The sequence below is a fragment of the Bos javanicus genome, chromosome 7 (genome assembly GCF_032452875.1).
Source record: "Bos javanicus breed banteng chromosome 7, ARS-OSU_banteng_1.0, whole genome shotgun sequence".
Lineage (NCBI taxonomy): Eukaryota > Metazoa > Chordata > Mammalia > Artiodactyla > Bovidae > Bos > Bos javanicus.
Window position 1 is genome coordinate 83,070,792 of NC_083874.1, and position 26,955 is coordinate 83,097,746.

At 40.1% G+C, this 26,955-nt stretch overlaps 1 long non-coding RNA gene across 1 annotated transcript in view; it reads left to right on the plus strand.

Moving 5' to 3' along the window:
- Positions 1 to 11,187: 11,187 nt before the first annotated feature.
- The window catches only part of LOC133251642 (uncharacterized), a 72,068-nt gene continuing 56,300 nt past the window's right edge, over positions 11,188 to 26,955 (plus strand). The window contains exon 1 of the long non-coding RNA XR_009737711.1: positions 11,188 to 15,648. This is a non-coding gene — a long non-coding RNA (uncharacterized LOC133251642). The remainder of the gene's footprint in view (positions 15,649 to 26,955) is intronic.

Genomic DNA, 26,955 nt, shown 5'->3' on the forward strand with positions numbered 1-26,955 from the left:
CTTTGAATTATTATCTGTTTAATTTAATGTTTAAAGAAACCCTGTGATGGAAAGAAAGCATTTAGGTGTCTTTCCTAATTCTAGTTTAGAATGATCTTGAGAGCTCAAGATAAAAAATAAAATGCGAATAGAAAAAGAGCAGACCCAACAGGGATTCTTTTTCTCAGAACCTCTTTTGACTAGAAGGAGCTACAGTAGCCACCGTCATACACCCTGTCTTTAGGCAAGTTTCCTCGGTTGCTGTGTTAAATGTGACCAACCTTTGGGTGTTCTAGAGCACAGAAGAACTCTGTGTCTACCTATGAGGTTTTTATTTTTCCTCTTTCATTACAATGCACATAATACGTTCCTGTATTTATATTATAACATGTATAGTGTAAAATGTGAATGATTGTTTTTTTTTTTGTGAATGAAAATCTAAAATCTTTGTAACTTTTTTATACCTGCTTTTGTTTCACCAAAGAAACCTAAAATCCTTCTTTTACTATACTGTGACTGGTCTGGTTATTTACATTTTTTTAATATTTACATGTATTTATTTACATATTTATAACTTTAAATCCTAATGTGTACCAACATTTTTACATTCTACATCTATCATGGAGTATAAGCTGCTGGCTTGAATGAAATGATTTTATGGCTAGCAGAGAGATGATTATAAATGTCCCTGCAAAAATTGGAGATAGTAATTCTGATAATGTTTACAACCGCATCCTTAGGCATTGATCTCAAAAATGAAAGAAACATGCAGTAGGAAAAGTGATAGGTCACACTTACACAATTCTTCCTATTAACCAGGCCAAGTGTTTAATGTGCCTCATCTCCCAACAAGCCTAACAGAGAGGCTGTTACCGTCTCATTGACGAGGGAACAGCTTAGAGAATTTAAGTCATTTGTGCCCCGTTCCATAGTTTGTTTGTAGAGGATGCAGGTCATCTCTACAACCTGCATGATACTCTGAATAAAAATATAAAATAATATATTCTCACTTGTTAAAGATTCAGGAGGTTAATTTACTGGCTAGAAGATCATATCTAACAAAATGATCAGAAGATGTCACAAACACCAAGTTCCTATCCATCCAGATATTCATTCATCCCTTTATTTTCATTCATTCACTATTACTAAGTACTTACTATGTATTAGGCACTGGACTAGGCCCTGGAGATTCTACAGTGAGCAAGCTACACAGGTTCCTGCCAATGTAAGGTTTTTTTATACTGAATGCATCCCATGTGAGTTATTTTACAGTCAGTTCTATTCAATATATTTATTAATGCTGTGAAAGAACAAATCCATTGTATATCCTCCAGTTGTATAGAAGATATCATAAAGGACAAAGGTGAGTGGAAAGTTATTTTGAGGTTTCTTTCTTGGAATGTCAAAAATATATGGGAAGGCATGATTAGATGCAGCAGAGATACTTTTCCTTGTTGAGCTTGTCCTTTTAATGTGCTGTCATATCTATACAGACCTTTAAAGAGAAATTACTCCAGGGAGTATGTAAGTATGTGGCACAGTGGCCCACCTATATGTGCCAATGCAGGGGACCCAAAAGACGTGAATTTGATCCCTGGCTTGGGAAGATCCCTTGGAGTAGGAAACGGCAACCCACTCCAGTATTCTTGCCTGGAGAATTTCATGGACAGAGGAGCCTGGCAGGCTATAGTCCATGGGGTCACAAGAGTCAGACACCACTGGGTGACTGAGCACAAGCACACATACACCCTTATTAGATGTTTATAAATCCATCAAATAAATTTTTATTGATCTAGGTACAAATAATAGAGGCTATGAGATGTTCCATTACCTATAATACTGGGACAAAGTGAGAAGTTTAAGGAGACTCAGCACTACTCAATATCAGCCAGAGGTGGTTTTCTATTCATTTCTAAAAGCTGGGTTGCATATCAGGGGAAGAATGTGCCCCTACCATAAGGAGCTATGTAAGAAGAGGTGGTCTTCTGGGGTAGCTGAAATAGAAGAGATATGAGAGATTGTATAGGGAGGAATGTTGTTCAGTTGCTAAGTCCTTTCTGCTCTGCAACCCCCTGGACTGTAGCCAGTCAGGCTCCTCTGTCCCTGGAGTTTTCCAGGCAAGAATACTTGAGTGGGTTGCCATTTCTTTCCCCAGAGGATCTTCCTGACTCAGGGATCAAACTCGCGTCTCCTGCATTGGCAGGTGGATGCTTTACCACTGTACCACCAGGGAAGCCCCATAGAGAGGAATACATCATTTTGATGTGATAGCAACTTTGCTGATCTTAAGTGAATTTTCAGTTACAGAGCAGAAAGTAAGAACTGGATTAGCCTTGAGCTAATTGTCCAGAAGGCATATATCATGCAAATTTAAGTTTTCGAGTTTGGAAATGGACAGAAAAGAATATAATAGGTTGCCCAAAAGTGCAGAGTTGCTTTCATGAATGGGCTATACATGAGTGTCTCCCAAGCAAAGAAATCTCCAAGAGGAAATATATCTTAGATAAAAGCAAAAGATGTTACTATCAAGTGGTTAAAGACTCGGTGATAGCTTCAACATGTTTTATTGTGTTTCTTTTAATGTTTCCTAGTATTAAAATGCAGTGAAAGGATTTCTGAAGAAAAAGGCCCCGCAGTGATGGTTTTGTACAACTTGTACATCTTTTTTTTTTTTTTAATTGTGCTGCAGTTCCCATCTGCTAAACACACCAGAATTTATCCAAATGATTCTTTTCTAAAACAAGTCTACAGAAAGTTGATAAAGGTCTTTGAATGAGTCATTCAAGAGTGTGTAATCTTTTCCCATTATTACTCATTTCTGTGTGTTTGGATCCCAGCTGGACTAGAAAGAGCAAATGCCAAACAAGAACAAGAATGGTTTTTGTTGAGATGTTTACAGAATAAGCAAAGCTTGGATTTTAATTGGAATTTAATTCACAGTCCTGTCTGAATCCATCAAATGATCCCTGTTGAAGATTAAAAGTTGATTGCCTTAAGGCAGTAAGTTGTAAATGATTTTGATAGTATTTACTTTAAAATAAAACTTTAAACTGTGTCCCCATCACATCTGACATTGTCAACCAAAATGTTTTTCATCACAGAGTAAAACAGTTGTAAAGGACTTTATTTTTGGCGTATTATAAATATTGCCATTCTAAAATAAACATGTAACATCACTCTTAAATATATTCAGCAGGACACTAAATACCATACTAGTTTGATTCCCATTCTCATCCATCTAAAAAACAACTGAAGGAAAATAATCTTTTAACAGTCAGATATTTTATGTTTTTCTTATTTTTGGACTTGGTTTTTTAATTTCACTTCCCACATGTAATTGTATCTAAATATTATATATTTATGTGCTTGAAAATCTTCTATTGATTAAGCTATCAACACATATACATCAAAATTTGTACTTTGAAGTGAAAAATTAATTTTAGGAACATAAAGGTGTAAAGTTAAAAATCTGGATTGAGTTATCATTGTAATTTACAGATATAAAATTGGTCAAAGCAATATAATGTTCTTACAAACTTTGAAAAGTCATTACACAAATTGTAACATTTTATTAAAAATACAGCTCAATGAGATGATTAGGACTGTTTATCGCAATTCACATTTCCATGAAACTAGAATGTGTCATGGCTTAGCATCAATTCTATTCCTATTTTATTCTTATAGATTTAAAAGTGGAAAAAAAACTTACGTAAATGGAAATGATAGTTTTATTAAGCAAAGCTACTCAAATTTTTTAAGCTTCTTTTTAAATTATACGCCAAACATCACATAGTGGTCTATCAAAAATTATTTTCAATTATTTGTCAGTTGACATCTCAGTGAAATCCTTCTTAAAATTTATTGGTGTCACTAGAGTCATTCATTTGGATTTGTCCTTTTGTTTGTTTATAATTTTTACATCCCAGGTCAGTGCATCCTAAGACTCAGGACAGATGAAGAGTGTGTTTGATGTGGTGGGTTTTTTGTTTGTTTGTTTTTAATAAATGGTTTTGGTTTATTCTAAAGCTTTAGATTTTCAAAGCTTGTTCTCTGAAACAACAACATTAACATCACCTAAAAATTTGTAAGAAATGCAAATCCTCAGACCCTGCCCTAATGAAATAGAAATTTTAGGACTGAGAAGAGCAACCTGGGTTTTCACAAGCACTCAGGGTGATTCTGATGAATTCTAAAGTTTAGGAGAACTGGTTTTAAAAAGAAGCAAAAGTAAAACCAATGGTCTCCACCACAGACACCTTCTTCAGTTCAGTTCAGTCGCTCAGTCGTGTCCAACACTTTGCGACCCCATGAACTGCAGCACGCCAGGCCTCCCTGTCCATCACCAACTCCTGGAGTTTACCCAAACCCCTTCTCCTCCTCAATATGGGAAAGATTGCCCTCAATCTTGCCCTCAATCTTTCCCAGCATCAAGGTCTTTTCAAATGAGTCAGCTCTTAGCATCAGGTGGCCAAAGTACTGGAGTTTCAGCTTCAACATCAGTCCTTCCAATGAACACCCAGGACTGATCTCCTTTAGGACGGACTGGTTGGATCTCCCTGCAGTCCAAGGGACTCCCAAGAGTCTTCTCCAACACCACAGTTCAAAAGCATCAATTCTTCTCTGCTCAGCTTTCTTTATAGTCCAACTCTCACATCCATACATGACCACTGGAAAAACCATAGTCTTGACTAGACGGACCTTTGTTGGCAAAGTAATGTCTCTGCTTTTGAATATGCTGTCTAGGTTGCTCATAACTTTCCTTCCAAGGAGTAAGCGTCTTTTAATTTCATGGCTGCAGTCACCATCTGCAGTGATTTTGGAGCCCAGAAAAATAAAGTCAGCCACTGTTTCCACTGTTTCCCCATCTATTTGCCATGAGGTGATGGGACCGGGTGCCATGATCTTAGTTTTCTGAATGTTGAGCTTTAAGCCAACTTTTTCACTCTCCTCTTTCACTTTCATCAAGAGGCTTTTTAGTTTCTCTTTACTTTCTGCCATAAGGGTGGTGTCATCTGCATATCTGAGGTAATTGGTACTTCTCCCAGCAGTGTTGATTCCAGCTTGTGCTTCTTCCAGCCCAGCGTTTCTCATGATGTACTCTGCATAGACGTTAAATAAGCAGGGTGACAATATACAGCCTTGACGTACTCCTTTTCCTCTTTGGAACCAGTCTGTTGTTCCATGTCCAGTTCTAACTGTTGCGTCCTGACCTGCATACAGGTTTCTCAAGAGGCAGGTCAGGTGGTCTGGCATTCCCATCCCTTTCAGAATTTTCCACAGTTTATTGTGATCTACACAGTCAAAGGCACCTTCTTTGGCTGATGAATTTTATAGGAAAGAGGCCAGGTAAAAGTTGAAGTGTTGGGAGCTTCTCTGGTAGTCCAGTAGTTAAGAATTTGCCTTCTATTGCAGGAGATGTGGTTTTGATCCCTGGTGGGGGAATTAGGATCCCACATGCTAAGCCTGCAACTAAGCCTGAGTGCCACAACTAGAGAGCTCATGCATGCATATGTTCATGTTAAATTGTGTCTGACTCTTTGCAACTCCTATGGACTATAGCCCATCAAGCTCCTCTGTCCATGGGATTCTCCAGGCAAGAATACTGGAGTGGGTTGCTGTTTTCTTCTCCAGGGGATCTTCCCCACCCAGGGATTGAATAATCTACATCTCTTGTGTCTCCTGCATTGGCTGCTGCTAAGTTGCTTCAGTCATGTCCGACTCTGTGCAACCCCATAGATGGTAGCCCACCAGGCTCCCCCGTTCCTGGGATTCTCCAGGCAAGAACACTGGAGTGGGTTGCCGTTTCCTTCTCCAATGCATGAAAGTGAGAAGTGAAAGTAAAGTTGCTCAGTAGTGTCCGACTGTTAGCGACCCCATGGACTGCAGCCCACTAGGCTCCTCCATCCATGGGATTTTCCAGGCAAGAGTACTGGAGTGGGGTGCCATTGTCTTCTCCACTCCTGCATTGGCAGGCAGATTCTTTACCTGGGAAGCCCAATGTGCTGCAACAAAAGACCTTGTGTGCTGCAATTAAGACCTGATGCAGCCCCAAATAAATATATTTTTTTTAAGTTGAAGTTCTGGAAATTGTTTCCTTTTGTGTGCCCATGTATCTTCCACCCCCCTCACCCTGTAAAGTCTTGGGATACTCCCAGGATAAACAACCCTGATTTGGGGACCACTGCTTTAAGATACACTGTACTTAAAGTACTTTTAGATTTTCAGACTTTCATTATATTACCTATCTACTTACGAACATGTTTGTTGATTATTTTCCAAATTTTGAATGGGCCTCTGGTTATACCAAAATAAATACATAAATAAATAAATAAAGAATCACTTTCTCTACAGAGAAAATTGGATAAAGAGGTATGGTTAAAAAATAATTGGTTCTTAAAAACAGACCTGAGACAAAGCCTTAAATGAAAGAACTAAGACAAATATAACAACTGAGAAATAGAAACAAACAAGAAGTAACTTCCAAGCAATAGCTAGTCAGGAAAAACTTCAAATTCAGTGGGGAGCCCTAAAAGAGGTATAGATGGGAGAATCCTTCAGAGTGAACTGATCTATAAATAAGTCCAGTTCTTAAATCAGATGACCCTCTCCAATGCCCATTAGCCAGATCAAGTCATCATTCATTCAGTAACGTATATTGAGACTTACCATGTGCCAAGCACAATGCTAGATATTGAGGATACCATTAAAAACAAGCTAGGCCAAATCCCTGTTCTCACTGAGATTTACTGTCTGGTGGGAAAGATTATCAATGGAACTAAAGCAGAAGAGCTCTGAATTTTAAAATGTTGCTAAAGCCTCCATTTTTGAACAACTGTGTGCTCTGTTCTCCATCTTCACCTGATTCCAGATATAACCATGTACCTTAACTCATTCCTACATTATAACTTCCATATCTCTTTCTTGTGCGGGAAAGGTATATATTCAGCTGGTTGGATTTCAGCAGTACATTGTTTTATATGTCCCAAATTGAACTATTATTGACCCCGCCCACTAATTGGGTACACTTCTTATTTTTTAAAACTAGGAGCCTAAGAGTCCTAACTCTCGACTCCTAATTTCTGTCCATGTTCAATCAAGCACCAAATTCTATTAATTCTACCTCCAAAAGTTTCCTGTATTATCATCATCTCCCTATCCCAACTGTCACAATATCTCATACAGTATTACTGTCTCCAGGTACATCATTTTCAAAATGATCTTTTAAACTACTATGGAGTATTTTTTCCAGTGTGCAAATCAGAGCTTGGCATTCTACAACTCAAAATTCTCCAGAAGTTATTGTTTACAAAATAAACCTAATTTTACATGCATAGAAAAATGTTTTGGGCAGGAACAGCTGTTCTAGGTATTATGTGCTTAAGAATAGAGGAATTGATTTAGAAGTCTTAAGCAAATCAACATAATGAATTTTAATTAATTTGTTTTAGCCAATTAAAGTTTTAGGTTTTTTCTTCTAATTATATCAGTTTGGTTTCCTGTTCAGTTTCTGATGATTTGTCATGTTCCCCTCGTAGCAACTGGATACAGGGTGAAATGGAAGACCGAAAATATTCTCTGATTTAGTAGGACATAGGCTTGCCCTCCAGGTACACTCTCCACCGTTCTCCTCCGACTTTAGCCCTGAGAGATGCAGTCCCATCCCCACGTAGCCCTCTCTGCCTCTGAGTCCCTGCTGCTCTCTCAACTTGACCCTTCAGGACTGAGGTAGGAAGAGCTCACAATTCTGGCCCAGGGGTATTGCAGTATTAATTGTGATTTCCTTAAGCTGCACACCTGTATTTTCAATAGTTCTCTGGTTAAACTCTCAACTTACCCTGTTCGATTGTGTCATCTGTTTCCTGCTGGACTCCTATGTGTTTTTAGATGCAGTTCAGGGAAATTTGGGGACTTTCCCAGTGGCCCTGCAGTAAAGAGCTGCCTGCAGTGCAGGAGCCGAAGGAGACACAGGTTTGATCTCTGGGTCGGGAAGACCCCCAGGAGGAAGGCATGGCAAACCACTCCAATATTCTTGCCTGGAGAATCCCATGGACAGAAGAGCCTGGTGGGCTATAGTCCATAGGGTCACAAAGAGTCAGATATGACTGAAGTGACTTAGCATGCACACAGACACCCAGTCCCTATCAATCACTGGATGGGCACACCACATTACAGTCTGCAAGCAGCTACACTGGATCTCTTGGTTTCTTCCACAGCATCTTATTGTGAGCTTTTGTGAGGTTGTATCTTTACTTCTTCCTTATAGCCACTAGACACTGAACATGATTGTTGCAACTGCCAGCCATTTTTCTGCTTCAGTTATGAATAAACATAGCCACACTGCACATTGCTTGGTCCTAAGGCTGTGTTCTCTGGCTTGAATTTCCAAAATTAAAAATGATACTCCTCAGCTTGGAGTCACAATCAAGTTCAGTATTCAATGCTTGTCTTAAAATAAGGAGCAAAGAAAAGAGTAGATGTCAAGTTATACATGTACATAACTTTCTCTGAGACTAAACATCAATATTGTTGAAGCTTTATGACCACACAAGGGGAACTGGGAAGAGACAGGAGCAGAGACTGCTATTTTGAGGCTGCCAACCCATTTTGTTTCTCTGGATAGAGGTCTGCTTCTATTTTTCAGAGAAGAGGTGTTTTTTTTTTTTTCCCCTCCTTTTGTTTTTGGAGGAGCCATTCCAGGCTGTAAGTTATACAAGTTTAAAACTGAGCTTCTATTTTGGAATGAATTGGTAAAAGGAGGAACTGAGTTGCTCGGCGTTAAAAAGTAGATGTTATCTTCTCATACAAAATGTTGTAATTTTAGAATAAATTTTTACTTTAAGAAATATTCTGTTTGTTCTCTCCAGGGTATTAATTCTAAGGAATGGAAAATTATTGGCAGAAGGACCTTCCTATGTTGAGAAGGGAAGCTGGTTTCAGGAACCCGGTAGCAGAGGTGCTGAAATTAAGAGAAACACCTTAAGTCTCTACCTGTGGAGGGGCCTGTAAACTCTGGAAATAGTTGATAAACTACACAGTTTTAAGACTTGCTTAGCTGTGTTACAATTCTTTACATTTCTTCACATCCTCAGCATAGTTTTGTAAAGTTAGGGCTTAACCAAGATTTTCAGATTTAAGGGATTGGGCTGTGCCCTCCTATGGGAAGAGTGGCGAGGCAAAGAGATCAGCAGCAGCCTTTGAGAGCCAGGTACAGATGGCACAATGGGGTGGGGAGTCATGCGCCTGGTACCACAAGACTGGCTGGGGTCGGAGTGACATGCCAGCTGGATTTATGGGACAGGGCAGCATGCCAGAAATGTTCAGAAGGAGTCTAATAAAATTTTTAAATTTTTTGTCAAGTAACAAGTAGTCTTGGGAATATTTTTTGAGCACTAAAGGGAAGTGCAATTTCTTAAAACTAAATGTGGGAATCTGCTTACATAGGTTTTCTCATAAGTAATATCACTGTGTAATACATGGCAATACTTAGACTTTACCATGTAGGCTTTACCATGTATAGACTTTATAGTATTGGTATAGACTTTACCAATACTTTACAATGTACTGTCTTCTACCTTAAGATGTGGGGTGAATTAACAGATTCTTTTATTTTGCACAGGATATGTAGGGCAGAGTGAGTAATTTGGGAATTTAAAAACAAAGACACAGGCAAGAAAAAAGTAACCCAGTAAAATGAATAGAAGAAAATTGGCTAAGTAATTCAGGACGAATGAGAGTAATACAACAATACCATGCTTTTTTGATAAGGATTTAGGAAAGGAAGAAGACTTGCTGAGACTTTAGAGGCTGTACTAATCTTCAGTTCAATTGCTCAGTCGCGTCCAACTCTGCGACCCCATGGACTGCTACTAATCTAGGTAGAGACAAAACGTGTCGTTAAACGGCAGGCATTGAGATTTGGTGATGCTGTGATTATGATAGAGAATAAAAGAAAAATATTAATTATAACATTTCCCATATAGTATTAGGGAAAACAGAAATACTATAACACATTCATGCTAAAAAGAGAAGACAGTTCACCTGGAAAACAAAGAATATTCAAAGCTCACTAACAGTGGGCAGATATCAATCGCTTGGGCGTTTCTGATTGTATAAGAATGGAAAACATGTAAAATGATTTTTAATAAATGGAGGGCTTAAACACACAAAAATAATGATCCTGTACATCCATGAAGAAAGAGGCTTGGGATGGAGACTAGACCAGAGGAGGAGAGATGCTGAAGTTACCAAGCATGAATGGACCACTGTGCTGAAGTTGGAAAACACACATCCAAGCTGAAAACTGTGTGGGCAATTACTGTTTGTTGAATCATAATTCAACATAATCATAACTTGAATCATAATTCTCTTTTAGACACCATGAAAACTCTTTTAGATATGTTAAATTATGTCATTGCTCTTTTATTTTTCTTAATTTATTACCTTAGCAATCCCTGCTCGTTGTAAATATGTTGGAAAATTCAAAAAGGCACAAGTAGGAAAGTAAATGTTCAAGAGAATATTTGCTTGAGGTCACTATTTTTTACCCATAATACCCCAAAGAGTGCTCAATTACTATGTGTTGAAGGTACTATTTATTGGGTGCTGGTCACTCTCATAAGCGAATTGCCATCTGTTTTCTTTCATGAAAATGTAAGTTCCCTAAGTACAGGGACTCCTCTGTCTTGATCATCACCATGTTCCTAACACCTGCAACAGTACCCGGCATGCAGCAGGCACTCAATAAATATTTGCTAAATGAATGACTAAATCACCTCTCTTAATATTCATGACGATTTTACTATCATTCCTGTTTACTGATAGAGATATAAAGGCTCGGGGAGATTATGCTGACAGCCCCAGATCTCTTAGTACAAAACCTCAGATGTGCCCCCTGAAAGCCTAACTCTGGAGCTCAGGAATATATTTGGATGTTGCTCCTCAGATAGAGGGGGAGCTTGTTGAAGCTAAGGTAGGATGAAGTTAATAACAGAATAATGAAACTAAGACCAAGACACCTTGTCTCCTTGCCCCAAGTACCATCAAGAGCCTCTTATGTTATATTCTTTGAGCAGTTTTATTAACCAGCAGCAGCAGATGCTGAGGATAGAATAAGAAAAATGTGAAGCCCTTTCTTTCTCTGTCTCTTACCACTCTTTGCTCCAGAAATATGCCATCCACTGTTGTCTGTCACCAAAGTTAGTGGACTGAGTGATTTGGCAGATGAGAAGTTGTTGGGATTTCTAGAAAATCATGAGAATGTTTAGAAAAATACAGCTGCAATTTATGTCTATCTTAGCCTGAGAGTCAGAGTGAGTGAATATCAGTGTTATTTCATGGTGGATATCAGTCCTTTGTGACTTTCCCTGTTGCCTGTTTAACCAAAGTAAATATTCTCCATTAGAACAGAACCAGAAGTTGCTTTCCAGCAATGTGTGAACAAATCTCCAAGCAGCCTCCTAAAGATCAAGAAATTATTGCATGAAATTTACAGATAGAGCCGTGTTACAGCTATGCTTTTATCATGTGTCCTGAGAATGTTTATGTATATGAATTTTTGAAGTGAATGTTAACATTTAAAAAAATACCTAACGTATTTCTTCAAAGAAAATGTAGCAGAAAAAAAAATGTGCTCCAAATTTTCATAACCCTTGAGATGTATTTAGATTTAGGGTACAAATGTGAACACATACATTGATTCATTTGTGCACTCACTTTAAATTCACTCAATAGGTATTTGAGTAAGAACTACACTCCAGGAACTATTCTATTTAATTTCTTAGATTCATTTCAGACTTTATTATATTGTTCTGACACTAGCATAAGGCTCTTACGGTTTTTAGTAGTTGCTCCTGACAAATGAAAGTTTTCAGCTGTCCGGAACATCCTACACCTATACAGACACACTGAAAATACACATGATTGGCCTCAGGATTAAAGACGTTTCAGAGTAAAACAAGCTGTGTTGGCAACGAGAAATAGCCTGTGAGTTCAGTATGGAAATAAATGTTTGGGGTTAGGAAGGAAAATTTGTATCCAAGCAACAAGTACTTTATAATAATTCTGTGATAAATAAGAACCTTCTTGATTTTTTTGTTGTTGTTTAGTCGCCAAGTCGTGTCCAACTCTTTGGCAATCCCATGGACTGTAACCTGCCAGGCCCCTCTGTCCATGGGATTTCCCAGGCAAGAATACTGGAATAGGTTGCCATTTCCTTTTCCAGGGGATTGTATCAACTCAGAGATTGACTCTGCGTCTCCTGAGGCTCCTGCATTGGCAGGAAGATACTTTACCACTTGATCCAGCTGGGAAGCCCCAGATCCAGGGTAAGGCCTGATAATTCACATTTCTAATCAGTTCACAGGCAATGTAGCTCTGGAATGATCATGTAGGGCAGTAGTTCTCAAACTTGGCCACACCTAGCAAAATTATATAGCATACTCAGGCTGGGCCCTCCACCCCTCTGCAGCCTCCCCCCCTGCCTAGACCCCCCTCTCACAGAATCTGATCTAAAGTCCCCTGGGTGATCCTAATGTGTCCTCAGACTTGAGAACCATCAATAGAAACCTTCAAGGGTCACATAAAGGCTCCAGATTTTACCCTAAATATGAGACCATATATTTGTTTTCTGTGCTTTCAGAAATAATTTGTGAATGGATATAAAGGTATTTTAAGGCAGACCACTGTGGAATCCTGACAACTGAACTACGTGCCTTTATCTCTAAAGGTGAATGAATAAGCCTTCTGAGGCAGGCACTGTCTTCATTATCTCCTTTATTACAAATAAGGGAGACTCAGAAAGGTTAACCAGACAACTCTTTAATTCCTGTGGAGAAATGTATTTAAAAGGACACAAATTGGTTAATTTTGAAATCTGCTCACACCAAAATTGACTCAGTTTGATTTGCTCCTGCTTTCTATTAACTTCAATGTGTTCCATTATGGGTTATGTGGCAAAAGCTAATTACTGGAAGCCTGTAATTTGAAGTGACTAGTAATTGAAACTTGGGTTCTGTAGGAATATCTGTGTAATGCATAATACATTATTAAACACAAATTATTTAAAATACAAGTGAAGCCAGTTGAAGTCAGCTTCTGCAGTTGGTGGTTCATAATGAAATTGAAACTACAGATAATTAACATGGGTGCAGAAAAGCTCATTCCAAGTTGGCCTGAAAAAATTATTCTTTGTCATTTGATATTAATTATGACATGCTAATATGTGTAATTTGTTTGACCCATCTATATTCATATCACGTACTCAGAGTGGAAAGCAGAATAAAGCTCTAAATCCAAGAAAGAAAGAGAATAATCTATCCCACACTTCTATTAATATTTAATCTTTTTTACTGGACTAATATTGCAAGGTTGCCAACACAAACCTCTGTGGAAATGGTGACTCTTTTGAAACAATATGAAATCGGATTTTCATTTCAAATGGGATGTTATTATCTTATAAAATTTGATCACTTGATTTTTTTTCTAAATGGAAAAGTCTCATTAGAACAATGAGATGTGTATCACCTGATGATAATAACATTCCATTTGAAACAAAAATCTGATTTCATAGTCTTTCAAATGAGACACCAAAATTAACCAATTTCTGTTTCAGGAATTTCTGAGGCAGCTACCGTATCTACAATTGCTGCCTTGCCACTTACATTTACTTTGTGAATGGTAGCTCTAGCCTTGAACCGATGAAACCAGGCATGGCTGGCATTAAAAGATGCGACCTCTGATTCTTCACCGTTTTTCAAGTCTTCATAAAGGCTTTTAGCTTTCTCTTGAAACAGCATTATGTTGAATTGGATTCAACACTGATGCTGATCCTGCATCCACACACTGAGAAATTCCTCCATCCCCTTCATTACTTTTCCAAGCTTCTTTGGGATTATTGTCAACATCATCACAGAGCAGACTTCACAGGCTCCAAGATCTTGTCTTCGTTCCGTAGAACTGTGCCAATGGTTGAACTATTCGGATTAAAAGAATGAGTGACATCTACTATCTTTCTGTCTCACTCCACTCTCTCAATTATTTTCACTTTCGTTTCCATCAACATTGCTTGGTGTTTCTTAGCAGTACCAGCTACATCACTGCTACTTTTATGCTTGCTTCCAGACATCCTGCGCTTGAAATAAAGATACTGCACCACTCTACTCTGCACAGTAACGTACAATAAAGTACACAAAAGCACAACCACTCGTAGTGGACGCATGCGCGTGATGATGTACACAAGACGCATGAACTAATGTGATTGGATGTGTGAATGCACATTCACATTTTTGAAAGTTCACAACTTGAAGGTTTGTGTGCAGGGGACTTACAATGTACTGCTATGAAAATAACAGCTCTTGCATTGAGGCAGGTTCTTTATCACTAAACCACCTGGGAAGTCCTGAAAATAACAACTCTGACTTCCTCTGCCATCCATCTGTAACTTGGGGCACTGACAGTGAAATCCACTTCTAGCCTTTAACATCCTTGTTTGTTGTTGTCGCTGTTGTTTAGTTGCTAGGTCATGTCTGACTCTTTGGTGACCCCAGGAACTGTAGCTTGCCAGGCTCCTCTGTCCATAGGATGTGCCAGGCAAGAATACTGGAGTGAGTTGCCATTTTCTTCTCCAGAGGATCTTCCGAACCCAGGGTTGGAATCAATGTCTCCTGCATTGGCAGGTGGATTCTTTACCACTGAGCCCCCAAGGAAAAGAGAGCTTTAAAAATCTGCCAGTATATAGTTTTCCACGAGAGCAACAAGCTAAAAGGCTGATTACCTTAGTTATGAAAACAAACTTACCACAGGTATAAAGATTTATACTTATGTGAAATGAAAATATCTCCTGCTATATCAATAAATAAGACATGTCATGGCCATCAGCGATTTCTGGCCTCCAAAAGTGAATGAGGGCTCCCCAAACTGTGATCCGGAAGATGCTGCTTACTGCCTCACCACTCCCCTACCCCCATGGTGGTTGCTGAGTTGCTGAGGTGGGAGAATGCAAGAGGCAGCCATCTGCTACTTCTTAAAGTGAACAAGGAAACAGTATTTGGCCCCAGATAACTGAGGTGCATATGAAAGGAATGAATTCAGTGAACCCAGAGGCTTGCATCTTTCCATACATAGAATGCTAAATTCCTTAACTTGACAACTGATCTCTGATGTACAGACTGCCTGCTCCCTTTGTTGCAAACTTGTAAATAGCCTGACTTCCTCTCCCGCCTCCTTGGAGCAGTTTTTTCAGAGCTACTGAGATGCTGTCTCCTGAGCTCCTAAACATTCCCACCAAATAAAATAACTCTTTACTTTCAGGTTGTGACTATATTTTGTAGTTGACACTTATAAACCGCAGACCTTTCTAAACTGAGGTACTTCTGTAATAGAGCACTGCTGAGTGCCCTCAGCAGGTGGTGTGTGCCGTTATTGTTGCCCCCAACCCCCGTTATGAGGCAACGGTTGTGAAGGACCGTTAGTGGTCCTGCTCAGCCATTGGTGGGTGCGGCAATGGGTCCCGCCCACAAGCAACCGTCAATAAGCGACTGTTAGCGGTCCCGTTGCGCCATTGGTTGGTGCTGCAGTGGGTCCTGCCCACAAGCAACCAACTGTCAAGGAGCGGCCATTAGTGAGGAATTCAGCCAGCGATTGGTGAGTGGTGGTCATCAGGTGGAGACTGAGGTAAGAGGCAGTTCCCGGCCTTCTCCCAGAGCCCTCCAGCTCGCTGAAGCTTGGGCCAGTGGGTAAGCTGGGTGGCCCATGAAACAGGGTTGTAGCTGTGTCCTGCAGGACTCCAGAGTCCTCACCAAGGCCACCCATTGGCCGCGGCCATGCCTTGAGGAAGCAGTGAACCTCTCCCCCATCCCCACTTCTGCGACCTAATGGCAGAGTCAGTTGGCCTGGACTTGCCCCTGCCTTCCAGTGGCCTGAGGAGCCTGAGGGCCAGTTGGATTCTGGGCGCCTGACTCCCTCAGTGATGACAGCTGGGCAGGGTCTGGGGACCTGGCCCTGAGAGAGCCACCAACTGAGATCTGCCTCCTCTTAGGCAGGACTTGTGTAGTGGTGGTCCCAGATGGGACCCAAGGCATAAAGGGCCTTTCACTCCCTGGCTCCAGCCTGCATGCTCCACTGAGACAGACACAAACTATAACAGTCCTCCTCAGCCATTGGTTGGGCATCCCAGTGGGCCCCTCCTCCCAACCAAGTGAGCAACTGTCAACCAGCAACCAGTTAACAGCCCTATTCTGCCATTGGTCAGTGCCGCTGAAAGCCCCTTCCTCTTCCCTGCTGCTGCTGCTGCTAAGTCGCTTCAGTCGTGTCCAACTCTGTGCAACCCCATAGACGGCAGCCCACCAGGCTCCCCCGTCTATGGGATTCTCCAGGCAAGAATTCTGGAGTGGGTTGCCATTTCCTCCTCCAATGCATGAAAGTGAAAAGCGAAAGTGAAGTCGCTCAGTCGTGTCCGACTGTTAGCGACCCCATGGACTGCAGCCTACCAGGCTCCTCCGTCCGTGGGATTTTCCAGGCAAGAGTACTGGAGTGGGTTGCCACTGCCTTCTCCGCCTGTAAATACTACATTCACTTGACTTCCAGGAATCACATTAACTTGGTTTTCTTCTGCTTCTTGGGCATCTCTCTTGCTGGTTACTCCACATTCTTTTCTATTTATACTCTTTATGTTGATCTCATCTAGTCTTATGACTGTTAATACCGTATATGTTGATGACTCAGCCTGAATATTTCCCTTGAACTCCAGACTTATACGGCCATTTGTCTACCCTGCATCTCCACTTGAATGTTAACATATAGCTCAAATTTAACACATCCAAATACAAACCCCTGCTTTTCCCTCCTACTCCATCCAAGGCAGAAACTGAGTACTGTGAGGAAGAATAACTTGGGGGGAGGATATCTACTTTTGATGGAATGGGAATACAACTATAAGGAGGTGACATTTAAGCTGAGGGTAGGTCTGAAGGTCAAAAAGGAATCAAGAAAACAAAATATAAACCTGGGATGGGGGAGGGTATTTCAGGGAAAGAAAACAATCTTATGTGAAGACCCTGAATGATTAAAAAACATGGTATATTTGAGAAACCAAAAGAAAGCCCATGTGACTGAAGTGAGAGATGGGCAGTTCCTGTAGGTTTCACAGAATCTGTAGTGTTTAGGAATTCTAGAGTTAGATTCCTGAGGTCAAATCCAGGTTTCGCCTCTTAACAGCTTGTAATATTTGACAAGTTACTCTAACTGCTCTGTGCTTTCGTTTCGTTATCTCCTAAAATGGGAATATTTTTAGCACCTAACCTATAGAGTCGGATATGACTGAGTGACTAACATACACCCTATATAGTAGTTGTACGATCAAAAGAGCCATTGCATTATTCTTAGAACAGCAACTACAATGTAGCATATCTTTCAGTATCTATTTTGAATTCAATTACTTCTTACCACATGGAGAACTGCCACTCTACTCCACTATCATTTCTGGCCCACTTCTAAAACGGCCTTTCATTTGGTCTCTAGGTATTCACTCAAGCAAATACAATCCATTCTCCACACAGAGGTCAGGGTGAAATAATTTTTTAAAGAGAAATCTGTGTCCTTATTGACCAACAGGCTGCTTGAGGGGGATAAAGCAGGAGTGGGTAGCTCTGATGCCGGGCAGCTGTGCTTTGTGGGCTTGTAGGTGATTGAGAACTTGCCTAGGGAATGGCCAATCATTTCAGGCAGTACTTGGATGTAACCTCAAAACGAGAGAATGAACTCTGTTTCCAAGGCAAACCATTCCATATCACAGTAATCGAAGACTATGCCCCAACCAGTAATGCTGAAGAAGCTGACATTGAATGGTTCTATGAAGACCTACAAGACCTTCTAGAACTAACACCCAAAAAAGATGTCCTTTTTCATCATAGGGGACTGGAATGCAAAAGTAGGAAGTCAAGAGATACCTAGAGTAACAGGCAAATGTGGCTTGAAGTACAAAATGAAGCAGGGCAAAGTCTAGCAGAGTTTTGCCAAGAGAACGCACTGATCATAACAAATACCCTCTTCCAACAACACAAGACTCTACACATGGACATCACCAGATGGTCAACACCGAAATCAGATTGATTATATTCTTTGAAGCCAAAGATGGAAAAACTCCATACAGTCAGCAAAAATAAGACTTGGAGCTCAGATCATGAGCTCCTTATTGCCAAATTCACACTTAAATTGAAGAAAGTAGGGAAAACCACTAGAGCATTTAGGTATGACCTAAATCAAATCCCTTATGATTATACAGTAGAAGTGGCAAATAGATTCCAGGGATTAGATCTGATAGACAGAGTGCCTGAAGAACTATTGATGGAGGTTCATGACACTGTATAGGAGGCAGTGATCGAGACATTCCCTAAGAAAAAAGTAACGCAAAAAGGCAAAATGGCTGTCTGAGGAGGCCTTACAAATAGCTGAAAAAAGAAGAGACATGAAAGGCAAAGGAGAAAAGGAAAGATATACAAATTTGAATGCAGAGTTCCAAAAAAAATAGCAAAGAAAGCCTTCCTCAGTGATCAGTGCAAAGAAATAGAGGAAAACAATAGAATGGGAAAGACTAGAGATCTCTGCAAGAAAATTAGAGATACCAAGGGAACATGTCATGCAAAGATGGGCTCAATAAAGGACGGAAATGGTATGGACCTAACAGAAGCAGAAGATATTAAGAAGAGGTGGCAAGAATACACAGAAGAACTATACCAAAAAGATCTTCATGACTCAGATAACCACGATGGTGTGATCACTCACCTAGAGCCAGACATCCTGGAATTGCAAAGTCAAGTGGGCCTTAGGAAGCATCACTATTAACAAAGCTAGTGGAGGTGATGGAATTCCAATTGAGCTATTTCAAATCCTAAAAGATGATGTTGTGAAAGTGCTGCACTCAATATGCCAGCAAATTTGGAAAACTCAGCAGTGTCCACAGGTCTAGAAAAGGTCAGTTTTCATTCCAATCCCAAAGAAAGGCAATGCCAAAGAATGTTCAAACTGCCGCACAATTGCACTCATCTCACACTCTAGCAAAGTAATGCTCAAAATTCTCCAAGCCAGGCTTCAACAGTATATGAACCATGAACTTCCAGATGTTCAAGCTGGATTTAGAAAAGGCAGAGGAACCAGGGATCAAATTGCCAAAATTGGGTGGATCATAGAAAAAGCAAGAGAGTTCCAAAAAACATCTACTTCTGCTTTATTGCTTTATATGCTACACCAAAGCCTTTGTGTGGATTGTGGAAAATTCTTCAAGTGATGGGAATACCAGACCACCTGACCTACCTCCTGAGAAATCTGTATGCAGGTCAAGAAGCAACGGTTAGAACTGGACATGAAACAACAAGTCAGTACAGTCACTCAGTCATGTCCAACTCTTTACAACCCCATGAACCACAGCACGCCAGGCCTCCCTGTCCATCACCAACTCCGAAGTCCACCCAAACCCATGTCCATTGAGTCGGTGATGCCATCCAACCATCTCATCCTCTGTCATCCCCCTCTCCTGTCCTCAATCTTTCCCACCATCAGAGTCTTTTCAAATGAGTCAGCTCTTTGCATCAGGTGGCCAAAGTATCGGAGTTTCAGCTTCAACATCAGTCCTTCCAATGAATTCAATCTCCTTGCAGTCCAAGGGACTCTAAAGAATCTAATCCAACACCACAGTTCAGAAACAACAAGACTGGTTCCAAATCAGGAAAGGAGAATGTCAAGGCTGTATATTGTCACCCTGCTTATTTAACTTCTATGCAGAGTACATCTTGTGAAATGCCAGGCTGAATGAATTACAAGCTGGAATTAATATTGATGCAAGAAATATAAATAATCTCAGATATGCAGATGACACCACCTTTATGGCAGAAAGCAAGAAGAACTAAAGAGCCTCTTTATGCAAGTGAAAGAGGAGAATGAAAAAGTTGGCTTTAAACTCAACATTCAGAAAACTAAGATCATGGCATCTGGTTCCATCACTTCATGGCCAATAGACTGGGAAACAATGGAAACAGTGAGAGACTTTATTTGTGGGGGGCTCCAAAATCACTGCAGATGGAGACTGCAGCCATGAAATTAAAAGACACTGCCTCCTTGGAAGAAAAGCTATGACCTATCTAGACAGTATATTAAAAAGCAGAGACTTTGCTTTGTCAAAGCTATGGTTTTTCCAGTAGTCATGTATGGATGTGAGAGTTGGACTATAAAGAAAGCTGAGCACCGAAGAACTGATGCTTTTGAACTGTGGTGTTGGAGAAGACTCTTGAGAATCCCTTGGACTGCAGGGAGATTAAACCAGTCCATCCTAAAGGAAATCAGTCCTGAATATTCACTGGAAAGACTGATGCTGAAGCTGAAACTCCAATACTTTGGCAACCTGATGCAAAGAACTGACTCTTTGGAAAACACCCTGATGCTGGGAAAGATTGAAGGCAGGAGGAGAAAGGGATAACGGAGGATGAGATGGTTGGATGGCATCACCGACTCGATGGACATGAGTCTGAGCAAGCTGGGAGTTGGTGATGGACAGGGAAGCCTGGTGTACTGCAGTCCATGAAGTCACAAAAAGTTGGACATGACTGAGCAACTGAATGGAACTGAACTGTATCATGCTGTTCACCTGCTCAACTTTCCTAAGTTTAAAGTGAACTCATTGAGAATAAAATGCAAAGTTTTTTCCATTACTCTCAAGCCCTCCTGCTCTGGCCCTTTCCTGTCATCCTAGGCTCATTTTCATCCAGGTTCCCTTCACTCGCTCTGTTTTCTCTTATCTTATGACCTTCATATGTCATGTTTTCCATAGTATCTAGAATGTTCACTTTCTAGCCCTCCACACCTCATTTTTCAGGTCTCTGCTCAAATGTCATCTTAAAAATGACTTTCCTAATTATCACACTTAAACAGGCACGTACTTGGGCTTCCCAGGTTGTGCGGTGGTAAAGAATCCGCCTGCCAGTGCAGCAGGCACAGGAGACTCAGGTTCCATCACTGAGTTGGAAGATACCCTGCAGTGGGAAATGACAACCCACTCCAGTTTTCTTGCCTGGAAAATCCCAAGGACAGAGGAGCCGGGAGAGCTGCAGTCCATGAGATCACAAAGAGTTGGACATGACTGACAGCGCTCATTGCACACACATGTACATTGGTCCCTGTAAAACATTTACTTTTTAATTTTTTTACTTTGCACTTTTCATCAGCTGAAATCTCATTACTTATTTCATTGTTTACTTGTTTCTTGCTTGTCTCCATTCCTAGCTCTCAGTGTTTATAACTGTAAGTACCTATATGTTGAATGAGTGGATGCTTTTCCATATTCTGATCAATGAAAGAAGAATTGAGGATGTGAATTATTTCTACCTGTCAGGTATTCAGATGGAACAGCATATTTTTAGTTGCCTCAACTGTTTATCCTCTATCAGGGATTTCAGTCTTGTGCAATGTTGTTCAATATCTGAAACCATTGTTTATATATATATATATATATATATATATATATATATATATATTTGTGGTTGTTGTTGAAGACAAAATAAATAAGTCCGGTCCCCATTTCTCTATCTTGATGGGAACTAATTGCACATGTATGATTTTTATGACTCCAGATGTTTGTACTTTGTATGGACTTTTACAAGTAGAGAGCATCTTACATAAAGGCAATTCATGCAGATCACTGTGTCCTTTCTCCATTTGTCTCCAGGTTCTGAATATCTAAGTCACTGTGCTGCCATCTTGGGACACCATGCGTGATAATAGAAATTCTAGGAATACACATTTAGAAGGGTCTAATAGCATTTCCTGAGTTTTTCCCCAGGGCCCATCTCTTTTAGATCATATCTGGTTGGTTGAAGAATCAGGGCAGATCTCAGAGGAGATATTTCTGGGAGACCTATAATCCAAGATATGACTGAACCCTACATGGTGCTTTGAACAATTCTTGCTTATTTATTACTAAACCAGATAGATTGTTTTAAATCTGAATGCTAGAAAAGAGAACAAGCTAAGTTAATATCTGCAAGAATTTAGTTGTCCTGAGTCAACACAAGATGTTTATTGCAAGAAGAGTTACCCTCTCCCCATCTTGGAAATATATTTAAATGATAAAATTGAATAGACATGGATATTTATTCAATAGATCTATACTTGGAAATTTGGAATATGGTTCAAAACGATAAGAAATATTTTCTATAGAAAATCAAGCTTCTATTACATCAATTTCTAGGCAAACTGTTTCAACTTAAATATCTTGGAATTGTGTTTCTACAGACTGAAAAGTGATAATTAGATATGAATTAATCTACTAGAACTTATCATTTCTATTTTCATTTTGAACAAAACAAATTTTCTCTATCAGTTAAAAGGCTGAAAATGGGTGATTTTATTACAGCATAGAAAATTCCATGTTATTTAATCCTTTGTGTAGTGAAAGGGAAACATATAAAGAACTCTGAAAAAGACTTTGCTGTTGGTAATTGTTCTGCTATATAATGCCAAATTTCTGCATTCAGACCTGGTCTGAAGCCAGGAAGTTGTATATGAATACTCCTAATGTATTTTTATTATACTTAGAGAAATAAGGCATGAAGAACATAATGATACCCTGGAAGGAGTGGGGGAAAAAGCAATGTAGACTGAAAAATCAATTCTAACATGAATGAGGGATATTAACTAGTGAATTTTTTAGTAATATAACTTGAGTTTCGGTGTAAATATAGTATTGAAAGTTACTATCCCACATTACTAGGTTAACCCTAATGGCTTGAAATCAGTGTCTAGCTTTTAGGTTCTAGCTTTTGACTTGGATTAAAAGCCTTACTGAAGTATTTTGGTTAATGAGTTTAGAAGACTTGTGAAAATCTCATTTATCAGAAGTCTCTGGGAGACACTTGCTATTGGTTGGGTAGGAAAGAGAAGGACAGTTATCACAGGGAAGGAAGGGAAAAATGATTTTCTCAAACTTACACATGGACTAATCCCCAAATGATAAATCCAAATTGCCCTAAAAATATTTCCATGACACCAGAACAAAATGTGAATTACACACTTTTATTCAAGAAATGTATAAATATATGATATGCAGGAACTGTGTTTCTATCATTCTTCTAGATGTTAATATTTTCAAAACATCAGTTAAAAGCAAAAATCCCCATAATTCCTGCTCTCTTAGAGTTTAGATCCTATTAGGGGATAGACACACCATAAAAATAAACATAACTGAATACATTACAAAGTAGAGAAAGTGGAAACAACTTTGGGAAAAATAATAGTGAGCAGAATGGGGGCGATCCAGCTGGATGCCTTGTCACTGATGTCTGAGTAGTCTCATGCAAACAGCAATATTTGATTAAAAAAACTTGGAGGAGATGAGGTCCTTAGCTGAAATGATATCAGAAAAAACAGTGTTCTAAGCAGAGTGGGCAATGGCACCCTACTCCAGTACTCTTGCCTGGAAAATCCCATGGACGGAGGAGCCTGGAAGGCTGCAGTCCATGGGGTCGCTGAGGGTTGGACATGACTGAATGACTTCACTTTCACTTTTCACTTTCATGCATTGGAGAAGGAAATGGCAACCCACTCCAGTGTTCTTGCCTGGAGAATCCCAGGGACGGGGGAGCCTGGTGGGCTGCCGTCTATGGGGTAGTACAGAGTTGGACACGACTGAAGCGACTTAGCAGCAGCAAGCAGAGTGGGTGGTCAGTACTAAAGCTCTAAGATGGGAGATTACTTGAAATCAGTAGGAAAGAGCAAGAAGATCTGTGTGCATAGAGTAGAATAAGCAAGGAGGAGGAAACATGGGAGAGAGATCAGAGAGATAATGAGGGCTAGACCTTTTCTCCTTCCTACTCTGAGGAGGGAGATCCACTGTGAGTCTACTCACCTCCCATTCTTAAAAGATTCTATCCCAAGAGACCAACTTTGTTCTACAGATCTAAAATTAATTATGTACATTGCTCATCAATGGCTGAAGCTGTACTACTTCTGATTCCAAGCACCAACAACTATCTTCTCTCCCAGAACATCAGTATCATCACTTCATATTAAGAAGTGATAAGTCAATAGTACTTAACCGGTTGATGAAGAAGTTAATGCCAATGAGAGCTTCTTAAATTACAGTAATCAAATTTCTTTTTGCAATGAGCTAGGACATGGATCAGCAAACTTTTTTTCTGTAAAGAGACAAAGAGTAAATACTTTTGGCTTTGCTGGATTTATGGTGTCTGTTGCACATACTCAGTTCTGCCATGGTGGTGCTAAAGCAGCAATAGATAATGTATAAATGAATATGCACAGCTGGGTTCCATAAAAAATTCATTTACAAAACCAAGTGGTGGGCTAGGTATGGGCCACAGACTATCGTTTGCTTTTCCTTATGATAGGACACAGAGAATTTATTAGCTTTGGTGCGAAGCCCATTAGGTGAGGGGGGATGCAACATGATGCAGGAGAAAGAACAGTCATTAAAATCATCTGGAATCAGACAGACCTGTCCTTTAAGCTCAACTCTTCTACTTACCCAGTGTGCATAGCAGGGGTTATTGAGTGAATGTTTGTATCCCTTCCTCGCACCACATACAAAAAAATATTCATAGGTTGATGCCCAAACTCCCAGCATGATGGTATCTGGAGGTGTGGGGCCTTTTGTAGATAATTAGTTTTAGGTAAGGTCATGAGAGTGGGGCCCTGTGATGGGATTAATGTCCTTATATGAAGAGAAAGAGAGACCAGAGCTTGCTTGCTTTGTCCACCATGTGACAACGTAGCAGGAAGGCAGCCATCTGCAAACCAGGAAAAGCATCCTCAGTAGAAACTGAATCAGATTTGCAGAAACCTTGATCTTGGACTTCCCAGCCTTCAGAACTGTAAGAAAAAATGCTTGCTGTTTAAGTCACCGGGTCTACGGCATTTTAGTCAGCCCAACCTGACTAAGACAACAGGCATTAAAAAATACAAGAGAATGGTTACCAGATATTAGACTTTGAGAAAAAAAATCGCCATTTTAGAATGTAATAATGATTTGAAAAATAAGGAAAAAGCATTGTTGAATAGACCATTATCTCTCTGAATACTGGTTCTGTCCCATTCTCTCACTTTTCTCCTTCCAGTACCCCAGCTTTACAGATCTATACATTTGATCATGGCTTGTGCATACATGCATGCTCTGTCACTTCAGGAGTGTCCAGCTCTTTGTGACCCTATGGACTGTAGCCCACCAGCCCTCTGTCCATGGGATTCTGCAGGCAAGAATACAGTTGCAATGCCCTCCTCCAGGGGATCTTCCTGACCCAGCATCTCTTGCACTGAAGGTGGATTCTTTACCACTGAGCCACCAGGGAAGCCCTTGATCATGCCTTGTGGGGCTTCGCTGGTGGCTCAGGGGGGCCTGCAATGCAAGAGCCATAGGAGATGTGGGTGGGTTTGATCCCTGGCTCAGAAAGAGCCCCTGGAGGAGGGAATGGCAACCCACTCCAATATTCTTGTCTAGAGAATCCTGTTGACAGAGGAGTTACCTGTCTCTTATTATCTGTTTTGTTTCCTCTATATAATATTTTTTACTATGATTCTTCTCTTGCTTATTCTTATTCACCCTTCTTCTAGTTTGCCAATCTGTCTTATACTGTGTTTAGTCTGCTGGAAAACTCATCTAATGATTTCTTAATTTCAAATATTATATTTTCACATTCTAAAATGTCCATTTGATATTTTAATAAATTACACTTTTTTTTAACTTTCATCCTTTTCTACTAGTTGGTCAACTTTTCCTCTAATATCTGAGCCACATGTGCATCTTTTTTTCCCCTTCTTCTTGGCTTTAGCAAAACTACTGTGTCCTATCTGTTAACATGCCTCATAAGTTTAGATACTGAAGATAAACACAAAATGAACTATAGATGATCTGTTGATTTCTTTTGTTGACTAAAAGAAATGCACAACATGAGAGTTGTGAGATAAGTTTTATTTGGGGCAAATGAAGCCTGTGGCCCAGGAGCCAGCACCTCAGATAGCTCTGAGAAGCTGTTCCAAAGAGGTAGTGAAAGGGTCAACATATGTGATTTTGGTGAAGGGGGAGTTCATACAATCAAGCACTTATCCTACGAAAGGTTTTCTGCTAGTCACAAGGAGCTGATGTCGCCATGAAGGGATTTAGTGTTTTTCTAGACATGAAGAGATGCAAAGATTGGGATCATGAAGTCAGTTTCTGAAAATTTCTATCTAAAGACCTGTTCCCCAGTTTTCCTGGAACACAAAGTGCCTCATTTTCCACCCTGGATTCTCTTCAGGGTGTGTTCAAGGTCACCAGCTGCAGCAACACAGGATTCAAACTACAGAGCCAGATGGCAAATAGCCTTGGCAAGTGCCAATATGTAATTGATACTTTCAAAGACAACTATTTATTTATTTTGGGGGGAGCAAGTAGATCAGTCCTGCTGAAGTATGATTGAAAGTGAAAGTTGCTCAGTTGTGTCCAACTCTTTGCAACTGATGGACTATACAGTCCGTGGAATTCTCTAGGTCAGAATACTGGAGTGGGTACCCTTTCCCTTCTCCAGGAGATCTTCCCAACCCAGGGATCGAACCCAGGTCTCCTGCATTACAGGTGGATTCTTTATCAGCTGAGCCACGAGGGAAGCTCAAGAATACTGGAGTGGGTACCCTATCCCTTCTCTAACGGGTCTTCCCAATCCAGAAGTTGAACTGGGGTTTCCTGCATTGCAAACAGATTCTTTACCAACTGAGCTATCAGGGAAGCCCAAAGTATTAGATTGTTAAATTTTACCTTACTTGACCTTATTTGGCTGACCTTATTTCTCACTAATTTCCCCATCTAAGGTCTTCACTAAAATTTTGTTTACTGATGCATCTTCTCTTCGGTAGGGCGTAAACTCTAACCTCTGTTTGAAATATGTGATCAGCTTTTTGGCATTCAAGCTGCTGTTTTCAGCTGGGTTTGTAGAGTTCTTCCCTACC